Here is an 11,081-nt window from a genome sequence, read left to right as displayed (position 1 = left end):
CCCATGAGACTCCCCAGTGGCTCGGCCTCAGCCCACCCAGGCCGCCCCTCCCTGGGAGAAGGCCTTCTCTCCTCCTCTTCCTTCTCCTCCTCCGCCTAAAGATGTACAAAACACTCCTCAGAATAAACCCCGGCTCTTGGCTCCTCCCTCCCCGCCCCCGGCAGCCGCTCCCCCATTCATTTTCGCCCGTCGCCGGGTAAGTCCCTCCTCCCGCGTAGCCCGGCCTCCACTGCTCCCAGCCCGGAGACCGCGGCGCACTTGGACTTCCCTCTCCATTCGCTGGCCGCCTCGCTCCGGGTCCCCACGGCTGCGAACTGATCTGGCGCGGGGGGAGGAGGAAAGCGCAGGCGAGCGAGAGAGCGAGAGAGGGAGAGAGCGAGCGAGCCAGAAGCAAAGCGAGAGGGAGAGAGCCGGGAGGCTGAGGGAGTAGTGACCGCCTTCCGGAGCCGGGATTCATGCCTGTCCTCGGGACCAGCGAAGGGGACTTTACGGCTGAGTATGAGCCAGGCTGCTAGGAGCCAGGTACCCCCACGCCTGCAGTCCCCGCGCCGTTCCCGGTATGCGAGCTGGACGCCGGGCTCTCCCAAGTTCCCACCGAGCCGAATAAAAAGCGTCCTCCCGCAGCTCTCCGCCAAAGACGGACATTGACTCCAGGTAAGGCGGCGCCGGGCACAGCGCCCGGCAGCCCCGCTGCCCTTGGAGACGGCCCCGGACCGCATTCGGGGCGCCCCCGCCCGCCCCGCCCCTCCCCCTCCCGGCACCCTTCGGCTCTTCCGTCGGCCGCCCCGCAGCCTCCAAGTCCTCGCAGGTTCCCGGGAGGGGCGGGGGGACTCTATATTCTGGGGCGCCAAGGGTTAAATGCGGGTTTTAGTAAGTGGCGTGTGTGCTCCCCGCGCGCTCCCGACGTGTGTACCATGGTGGGAACTTGATGTGGTGCTAGTGTGTGTCTGCGTGTGCAGCGTCGTTTGCGTTTGATGCGTGTGTTTGTGCTGTGTGTGTGTGTGTGTGTGTAGGGGAGGGGGTAAAGAGAGGTCCTATAACCTACTTAAGGCGCGATGTGTGTGTGCATGTTGGTACGTATGTATTTGTATGTGTGCGCTTGTGTGTCTTTTTAATTAGGTCTCTCCAGCTTACATGGAATGGGATCCTTACTATAGGATCACGTAGCCATCGGGAAGCCCGCTGTGGACTTCCTCTTGGTGCTTTGGGCTTAGGGTTTGGGGAGCATTCTGGGGATAAGGATGGCACCTTATTTAGCCCAATATTGGTACCCTTGAAGGAAAATTCCTCCAAAGCATGAAGACCTGGGATACTTGGGCTCACCGTTTAATATGAAAGAGAAATGGCCAAAGCCTGAGGCAATGACATGCTGTCACTTTAAATTCCACACTGGGCAAGCTCCAGGATTCTGATGGGAATTTGGAGTCATTGGGTAGTGGGTGACAGAGAAAGGGAGAAGTCAGCAGTGGGCTGCTTGTGTGGGGCTTGGCGAGTCTAGGATAGTCTACCCTACCTCTCCGTTTGTCATCCTAAGAGCATAACCGCACCTCCAGCGACTGGTGCCTTTGGGGAGAATCTGGGCAAGTTTGCATGGATCCCCCTAAAGGGAAAGAAGAAGAGTCCTGGGGGACCTGCTTCTCCATCATAGGTACATAGAATCACAGAAAAAATTTCATCTGGGGGCAGCTCTGGGTAATATGGAAGGAGATGGATGGGGCACTTCCCTAAGAGATTCTTCCTTCCCTACCCTATTTCAGAGATGCTTGGGAAGCCCCAGGAGAATCTCTTCCTAAGCTGTGCCTCCTCATGGCTCCACTGGAGTTAGGAGGAAAATGGAAGAGCAGAGAGATTGTGTGTGTGTGTGTGTGTGTGTGTGTGTGTGTTTCAGGACTGAGGGAGATCTACAATTTGGGAAGGGTTGTGGGTGGGGAACTCATGGCAACCTCACATCTCTTTGCTTGGCTCCAAAATACTGCCAAGGGCACGGGGGCCGTGCAGAGAATGTCAGTAAGGAAGACAGTTTGGGTCAAGTCCCTCTTCCCTCTTTCCTCCACCTCCGAGGAGGCTCTCCTGGTAAGTCCCTGGGCTACCCTGGCTAGGTCCTGCTGGGCTTGGACTCTGGGGCCAGCCATTGATTTGATTCCCGGCTGCCTCTTAAAGGCTTGCCCTACTCAGCAAAAAATGCTGAGTTTTACTGCTGTTAGCATGGCTTCCAGACTCGGCAGCTGTTACTTTCCCAAGGTAAGAAGAGGCAGCCGTTCTGCCGTCAGCCACGGAGCTGGTGGAGGACAAGGGCTGAGATGCTGGGACAGCCTCTTGTCCACGCTGGCTGGCAAGGAGCCACTGAAAAGACCTTTTGGGGAATAGAAAAGTAGAAATATAATTGTGTTTTAAAAATTATATATATGTGAGTGTGCACGTATAGGTGTGCGTGCGTGTGTGTGTGTGTGTGTGTGTCTTCTGGGAAGAGATAAAAGCAAACATGTGTTTGCAAGGACCTGCCCTGGCGGGTGGGTGACGGTGGTCCCCGCAGACACTCGCAGACACACAAGTCTCTGGCCAGAGGCTGATACCTCAGGCTGCAGCCTTCACAGGGCCACAAGGAATCTGCTTCGAGAAACTCATGTCAGAGCAGGGCTCCATGGTTCATTTTTGGGGGGGGTGTGAAATCAGAGGAGGAAACCCTGTGTTCGGAACTGCTATCTTTTTATCTCTTTTCCAATTCGTAGACAATTGAAGCTGGAGGAATATTGAAGAACAGACAGGCAGGACTCTGGCCCAGAGAGGGGATAAGAATTCCATAACATTCTCTAGCAAGTTCCTGGTATGCTCAGGCTAGAATCTATGCTGCCTGACACCCCGATCGGCGTCTTTTCCATGCCACCACACTGCCCAGGAACCGTGTTGCTCCCTGTTCCCAGCCGTCCACTTTGCTCCCACCCAAAACAATCACTGTCGTCACTCATCAGACTTCTCATTTCAGAGCCGCTCCATCTGGAAACATGACCCCGGAAAGAAAGGGTCCAATGCTTTAATCACTGTCCCCACCAGACAGACAGATAGACAGATGCACACACACACACACATGAACGCACACATACACACACTCACTCACAGAATCACACACAGGCAAGGACCCACTATTGACTATGACTGGGAGACTGGACGGCACCTGACTTCTGTGTTAAGGAATACTTTGCTTCCAGAGAGCCAAGCGTACACCCCTTTACCGATGCAAATACTTCAGGCAAATTCATTTCTTTATCTGCAGGAGACTCTTGCCCTATTCAGTGATTCATACGGCCGTCACGGGAACATGCCCAAGCACACATGTGTACATGCACTGCACACATGTGTGCACACACAGATTTAGAAACCTTTCCTACTTGCCATATTCCCCAAAAGGGAATTTCAACCTCCGTACCAAATTGTGTTCCCCTATATTAAGGCATCACCTACACGAAGACTGGGACTCATCATCCCAGGGAAGGGGAACTAAAAAGCTCAGTGAGGGATAGGCTCTTGAGAAGTCAGAACCAAGCCCACATAAAAGTGTTCCCAGACTCCTCGATGTTCATTTTGGGGTGCCGGTGAGCCCTGAGAAAAAAACATGGGGGTTTCAGGCCCATCTGCAATAGAGCCTTTCCACGCAGGCTTTTCCGAGGCTGGATCGCACTTTAGCTCCCAGAAGGGGGAGCTGTGACTCCATTTCAACCAAGGAGAACGAGCTCAGAGATTCCAAATCAGCTGTTGGGCCCCCCGTTGAGTTTCGATGGCCCCGCTCAGGCTGCAATGAATGTATTTGAAATGGTACAGGTGGGGACTTGAAAAAACCCTCGCCCCTGGCCAGTACAAATAAAATGTCTTAGTGCTTGCAAGAGTTTAAGCTATTGATCACAAAGTCTTCCGTTTCTCTGGAGGGTCTTTACCCAAGGGGCCTTTGGTTGTATGAGGAGATATTTTCTGATTGACATCCTCTAGCTTGTTCGCTCCCAATTCCTTAGATCAAATCACCAGTACATAGCACCTGAACAGGCCAGTAAGGTTAGACATAACCTACCCTTCTCTCCCCGTGTTCCCCTTGCTAAAATTCAAAGATTGATGAATTGGCCACTGAACTTCTAGTAATCATATTAAAGACAAAATGGGGGTCATATGAAGAGGACAAATTTTCAAATGTCATTCTCCAAATAATCCCCCTGTTGTTTTCTATTCTAACCCCTTCTGCAAGGAGTACCTTTCTCTTTCCTCAGTTTCAGCCTCCCACTTTTAAAAATCTTACTGGCATTTTAACATCCAGGTCAAATGACCCTTCCAAGAAGTCTTCCCCAAATCTTATTTGGGAATAAATCTCTTTCTCTCCTGTTCTCTCATATAATTTTGTCAGAGGCTCTATTTAGCTTGGGTCTCTGTTTGCCCTATTTTATAGCTCCGCTGATATATGCCTAGCTTGCCCTCTTCAATATGGTCTTGGTAAGAGCATTTTTTTTTTTATCCCGAGGGACTGACACATAGTAGCTGCTCTGTGAATGTTTGCTGTTACATTTTGAGTCCAGTCTCAATAGTAGCTGTCGTCTTTCTCTCTTATTCTTTCTCCTTCCAATGATTGTTTCATGTTCACGAAAAGCAGTGCAATCATGGCTTCAAAATCATGCTGCCTATACCATCAATATAGGAATGTCAGTGACGATACAGACAGGTGAAAGTAGGTGTTACTTGGAAGTGAACTTTGCTCTACTGTGTTTCAGGGTCTTTAGTTTTCTTCTCATTTAATCTCCCTTTCCACCCAGTGAGGCAGATACAGCCCTTTCATAAAAGGAGAAAGTGAAACTTATGCTGGCTAGGTCCTTTGCCTAAGGTCACGTGACCAGCACAGCTAGCATTAGAACCTAACTTCCCATTGCTTCGACATCTCTGCTCTTTCTGGCGGACCCCTGTGTTAATGGTAACCTTTGTGGGTGGCCAACAGGATTGCGTTGTTCACCAGATTTTAGTATAGCTCGGGGCATAGTATTAGCTCTTTGAAATCGATATTATGAAGGAGTCATGGAGCCCTTTGATCAAAGAATCTCAGTGTTTTAAGGTTTCTCAATAACTGGACCTTTCTCCTTATTCGAGAATCAAGAATCTTCTTTGTGATACCCATAACACATATCCACTCAGTCTCATTTTTAGTACTTTTATCAGCGGCGAAGTCATTATCGCACAAACCAGCCTGTACTATATAGGGAGAGCTTTGTTGGATATGTTTTCGCACTGTGACCTGGAATCTGCCTTTTATCCATAAGTCTCTGAAATCATACAACACAAATATAATTCTCCTCTAATTATCAGTTCTTCCCATATTGTGGAAGCATACGATCACAAGTATTCTCCTTTGAGAGGAGAATATATATATATTATATATATGTGTGTGTGCGTGTGCACATATAGGTGTGTGTGCGTGCGTGTGTGTGTGTCTTCTGGGGAGAGATAAAAGCAAACATGTCCTATTGCCACAGCCCTGCCTCCTGTAACATTCATTTGGGCCCCTCTCCAAGCTGGACGTTGTTCTCTGGTCATTCTCTGGGCATTCCCTAGTTGATCACACTTATAGGGTTTAGAAGCCACACAAGGGGGAAGGTGACCTACAGTTGAGTTAGGATTAAAAAGGGCATTGATTCATCCATTTATTCGACAAATATTTATTAGGTGACACCTATTTTTCAAGCGTTGCTCTAGACTGGGGCTACCAAGTAGAATTTTCTGTGGTAATGGGTATGTTCTCTGTGCTGTGCAATGTGGTAGCCACTAAGCACATGTGACTCTAGCACATGTGGCTACTGTCACTGATGAACGAGTTGTTGTTTTTTTTTTTTTAAGGTCTTATTTATTTATTTGAGAGAGAGAGAGAGAGAGAGCACTAGCAGGGGGAGGGAGAAGCAGGCTCCTGGCTGAGCAGGGAGCCCGAAACAGGGCTCTATCCCAGGACCCCCGGATCATGACCTGAGCTGAAGGCAGACACATACCTGACTGAGCCACCCAGGTGCCCCATGAACTGAGTTTTTAATTGAATCCAATTTTAATTTTGATTTCAATAGCTATGTGTGATGAGAGGCTACTCATTGAGTAGCACAGATCTGGACATCAGAGATGTAGTATGAACATGGTCCTCCTTTTGTGGAGCTCAGAGTCTCATGGGGCAGATGGCTAAAAAATGAGTAAACAAGTAGATAAGCAAAGTAACTTCATGTCATAGTAATGCCATGAAAATGATTAGGAATGTAGACAATGTAACTTTAGACAAGATTAGCCAGGAAAGACTTCTCTGAGGGTGTGGCATCGGAGCTGGTAGGTGAGGAGAAGCCATCCGAGTGGCAGAGACGAGAAGGATGAAGTCACTGCACGTGTGCAAGCTTAGGAGAGCCACGTGATCCTGTGGCCGGTGCTCTGAAGTGAGAAGAAGAATGTCATGAGATGGAAATAAGAAAGGTAGGCAGGGCCAGATCAAATGATCCTGTAAAAGATGCAGGAATAAAAAGTCTAGAATTCTACCATCATCCCCCCGGCCCCTTAAAATGTCCCTGCTTGGGCAGTGCACAGCCAGAGGACCGAGCTGAGAAGACTGTGGAAATTGATAGGAGCTCAGCATCAAGTGTCCTTGACAGATTTCCATCTTGTCCATTTTTTTTAAAAAGATGTATTTATTTGAGAGAGAGAGTACGCATGCGTGCATGTGGAGAGGGTTGGGGGAGGGGCAGAGGGAGAGAGAGAATCTCAAGCAGACTCCCCACTGAGCACAGAGCCTGACCCGGGGCTCCATCTCAAGACCCTGAGATCATGACCTGAGCCGAGCGTCAGAGACACTTAACCGACTGAACCACCCAGGCACCCCTCATCTTGTCCATTTTTAATCCATCATTTCAGTGAGTGCTTTTTCTCTTAATTTCTAGTCCTGCTCTGGGTGTTGCACGCTCTGGACACACGTAGCTCTAAAAGGAGGGGAAGAACTGGAGAGGGGGAAATGGATAGAAAATGAGAAAGAGAATGAGTACTTGGAGAGAAGGTAATTGAAATGAAGTCTGGTAAAATAAAACGAAAGCTGGCATCATTTTGGATCAGCAAATATTTATCGGGTATCTTGTCCTGGAAAGGCCTTGAACAAAAGGGCTTGGTGGAGACGGTGATGAATCCTGCCAGGTGCTGGCCATCGAACAGAGGAGGTCTACAAATTCATAATGATCATTCATAGTAGACAGGCAACTGTCATTTCAGAAGGCTATGAGAGTTTGGGGAGGGATGAGAGGAAGACGCAGGTAGTGATGGGGGTGAGAAGGAGGAAGATGGTAGTGACTAAAAGGTCTGGAGATCAGAGTACATATCTCTTCATTTTCTATTTTCATTCATTTTAAGTCATAGTAAGAGCAAAGGGACTCAGGGCACCTGATTCTAGTCCCAGCTTCCATCCTTGTATTTCTGGACCACCTTAAGAACCTATCTGCCCCTCCCTGGGCTTGCCTTCTGCAAATTGAGAAGGACCAGACGGTGGCCTGCCTCACCAAAGGGATTTGCCACAGCTCAATGAAGTATTGCATGAAGTTCTTGCAAGAGCACGGAGAGACAGCACATGATGGCCATGCTTCATCATAATGTTTAGATATCTTCTCAAAAATGAGCAAATCGAACAGAAGTCACACCTCAGGGCACAGACTGTGACTCAAGACACGGCGACTGAGTGGGAGAGATGTGCCATTATTGTAACTCTTCTTATCAGAGCGATTAAGTGGTAGCATGAAACCCACTGTCCTCATGGAACGCAGTAGCCTGAAAAGGCTGCCTAGAAATCCATAGACAGTCCTTGCTACTGAGGGGGCCAAGAAGACAATTAAGAAGATAATGAGGCCAAGGAAAAGTGAAATTAATTTCTTTTTTTCATATGAGGGCGAGGGGGATCTTTGTATCTCAAAGGAACTGTGTTTTGGAGATTGCAGGTGGCCTTAAGGAGCATAGATTGGACAAGACTGGGTGTGAGAAAGTTCGGAGGGGTGAATTACTGGGCCTGTCTGCTGTCCAGTGGAGGCCACATATGGGAATAGTCACCTGGTGCGGACACCAAATAAATCATTGGGAACAAATCCTGTTCCCAGCGTATGGAGATTTTCTCACAGGGTGTAGAGCTGCGTACAGCGATGTCAGGGCCACTTTGGGAGCAGCTGAGAGACTGTATACCCCCCACGGGTGAAGAGGTAGATTCATAAGGCAATTAACAAAAGCGAGACACAATCGTTTTTGTGTAAATTGCAAAGGTTGGAGCAGCGGGGCTCCAAGTAAATGGCCCATCTGAACAGCTAGAACCCTTTGTAAGGGTTGACCCAATACGGGCCCAGAGGGGTTTCTGACATATAATTCATCCAGCCTTTCAAAGGTCCTGCAAATGAGCCAGTGGGAACCTCGGTGAGAAATAATGGATCCTGGGTGTAAGGTGGAGCGGCCGAGTTACAGATGCCAAGCTGATTCGGATGGAGGAAGGGCAGACATCTAGGACATACGATTGCTTCCAAGTGGTCAGTTCACACGTTTCCATTCTACAAATTAGCAGTCCATAGAAGTCGTTGAAATTCTGGGGGGCTATGGAATTCCTAGAGACTCTAGAAGGCCCAAAATTAACCTGGAAGAGCGTTCCGAGAACTGTGACAGGGACATCTGCCTTAAGTAAGTACGTTTCAGGCTGCGTGGTAGCGGAGAAGCTAAATTTCTCATGGAAGTTGATGGGCTCTGAGTTTGTAGGCACGTGACAGGGGGAGGACCTAAAGAGTCTTCGCCCGCACTGTAAGAAACATCTGCACGAAGCAGAAGGGCCATTAAAAAAAGAAAACCAGCGCTTTGGTATGTTGAGGAATGGAGGGGAGAGCTCAAAAAATCGATTACCTGGCAGGGGGCAAGAATGCAGTTTTTCTGCTGAGACAAATTTTGGAGGCGAGACTGTCTGAGATGAGGTAGTCCTCCTCAAATGCCACTGCCAGAGATGGCTGAGGCAAAGGAGGGCTGAGCGGGCTCATAAAGAATTTTCTTCTAAACGCTTATCAACAGGACAGCATCATTCAAAGTCCAGTGAAGCCTGAGAAACGATTCCTGAAACGACACCAGACCAACTTCAGCTTTACCCGCACTCCTCTTCTTCCTGATGGCGGGAATTACGCATTTAGGCAGAACATAGGATGAGGTTTGAGGGGATTCTGGAAAATCTTCACCCACAATACTTAGAGATGGCTGAAATGTCACAATGACAAAGCCATTCTTGGAGTGGGAAAGTCTACGTGCCGGGCACATCCTGTATCCTCCGTGCTATTACGGGTACTTGTTATAGGAATCTTGTTGAATATTCTGAACTAGCTCACGCATGGGGGGCATCACCCTTGTTCCAGAGATGAGGAAACCGGGGCACAGGACAGTAATGTCACCTGTCCCAGGCCACCCACCGAGTCAATGATGTGTGGAGGATTTGGACTATTTCTGTCTGACTTGAAAGTGCAGGGGTTGAAAGCTTTAATGCTAGAGTGGGAACGCCATCTCTGCCCCTCTTTAGCTCTGTGACCTTGGCCAGATTCACTCATGTTCCTGCGCCAGTTTCCTCAGCTACAAAGTGAACAGGACCATACTGACTCCTCATAGAGATATTGTGGGTTTTAATGAGTTGATATGGTAAGTGCTTTGAACAATGACTGGCAGACCATCACCGTCACATAAACGTTAACTATTATTACTTGTTATTATTACCATACCCCGCTGCATTAGATTAAATGTTGCCCATGCCGGTAGGTATGTTCTCCGACTGGAAGTGCTTGGGAGGAGAGATTATCACCAGGTTCAAGGCACTACCTTGCAAATGAGCTTGCTCAATCATTTTTACCAATCCCCCTCCGGCAAGGTGGCCATGTGAGACCAGCAGTTAGGGGAGAGATTGAGAGCGTCGGAAAAGGCATGGAGGGATATGAAATCACAATGACTGGGGCAGATTTTTTATTCTTTATCTTATTATGGGTCAGAAACCAGTTATAGATACAGGATCATTAGCCATCAGAGCTGAAAATCAACTTCGATTTAGTCTAGATCAATTTTCTCTCACTTTGTTACTTATAAACTTTTTCCTCTTTAACATCAAACTGTATCTGAGTTGGTTCTAGTGTTCCGCCCCCTGCAGCCCACATCCTTGCACCTCTGGGTTTGGTTTCTAAGCTGTGAGACGACGGGGGGTTGGTTCCGCACGTGCATATGGGGCAGTATGATTGATGGCATGCTTCATGCTCTCGTGGGAACCAGGTTAATCATCCTTCTCCTCTTGGTTCCCCTCTTCCTCATCTGCATCATTTCTTTTACCAAATGCTTGCGTGTTTTATCTCATCAGACCTCCACAGTCTCAGTCTAACAGAGTGATGATTGTCCCCATTTTCCAAATGAGGACCTTGGGGCTCTGAGGTGAAAGGACTTGCCCTAAGATGTATAATAAACGATAGCAGTGGGTCTCCAACCTGTATCAATAGACACTGAGCGTTAACATCCTTTCATTGAACTGCCCTCCCTCTGTCTACCCGCCTAAGGCATGGTCCGGGCCTTGGCGGCTTGGTGGCCTCCCAAAATCAGGGCTGATTATTGCTGCTTTGTCTCCATTGTCTTAGGCCAGGTCCATTGTCTCAAATCTTCAGCCGTTCTGTTGCGCGGGCCCTGCCCTCAATCCCGGTCTTGTGGGCCCCTAAATGAGAGAGGCATCTATCTCGCATGTTCCAGGAGATGTTATAAATGGTGCCACTGGAGGGAGGCTTCTTAAATCTCCTTAATAACCTGCATTTTGCTTTCTCTCCTTCTTTATCTGTCAGCATCGTGAATATCTTCCACCCTTCCAGGGCTTTCTGGCTGCCAACTTCATAGCCTCTTAAAATAGTAATTTAACTTCACAATGCCTCTGCAGGAAACCTTAACCGAGTGTGTTTATTTGTACCCTTAAGTTGTGGAAGTTCAAATGCTGCTCAGACCAGGACCAGTAGTCATAGAAAAGCTACTTTCTAGCTCTGGGCCAGAGCCAAGAACCAAGATGTTACTTTTCT

The 11,081-nt window shown here is 48.5% G+C and overlaps 1 protein-coding gene across 1 annotated transcript in view; it reads left to right on the top strand.

The window, feature by feature from the left end:
* The first annotated feature begins 201 nt into the window (after positions 1–201).
* The window catches only part of BRINP1 (BMP/retinoic acid inducible neural specific 1), a 187,206-nt gene continuing 176,326 nt past the window's right edge, over positions 202–11,081 (top strand). The window contains exon 1 of the mRNA XM_034664395.1: positions 202–654. The gene's annotated coding sequence lies outside the window, so the exon portion shown is untranslated. The remainder of the gene's footprint in view (positions 655–11,081) is intronic.

Source organism: Ailuropoda melanoleuca, chromosome 7 (assembly GCF_002007445.2).
Source record: "Ailuropoda melanoleuca isolate Jingjing chromosome 7, ASM200744v2, whole genome shotgun sequence".
Taxonomy (NCBI): Eukaryota; Metazoa; Chordata; class Mammalia; order Carnivora; family Ursidae; genus Ailuropoda; species Ailuropoda melanoleuca.
Note: the sequence above shows the minus strand (reverse complement) of the source record. Positions and strands in the feature narration are given on the sequence as shown.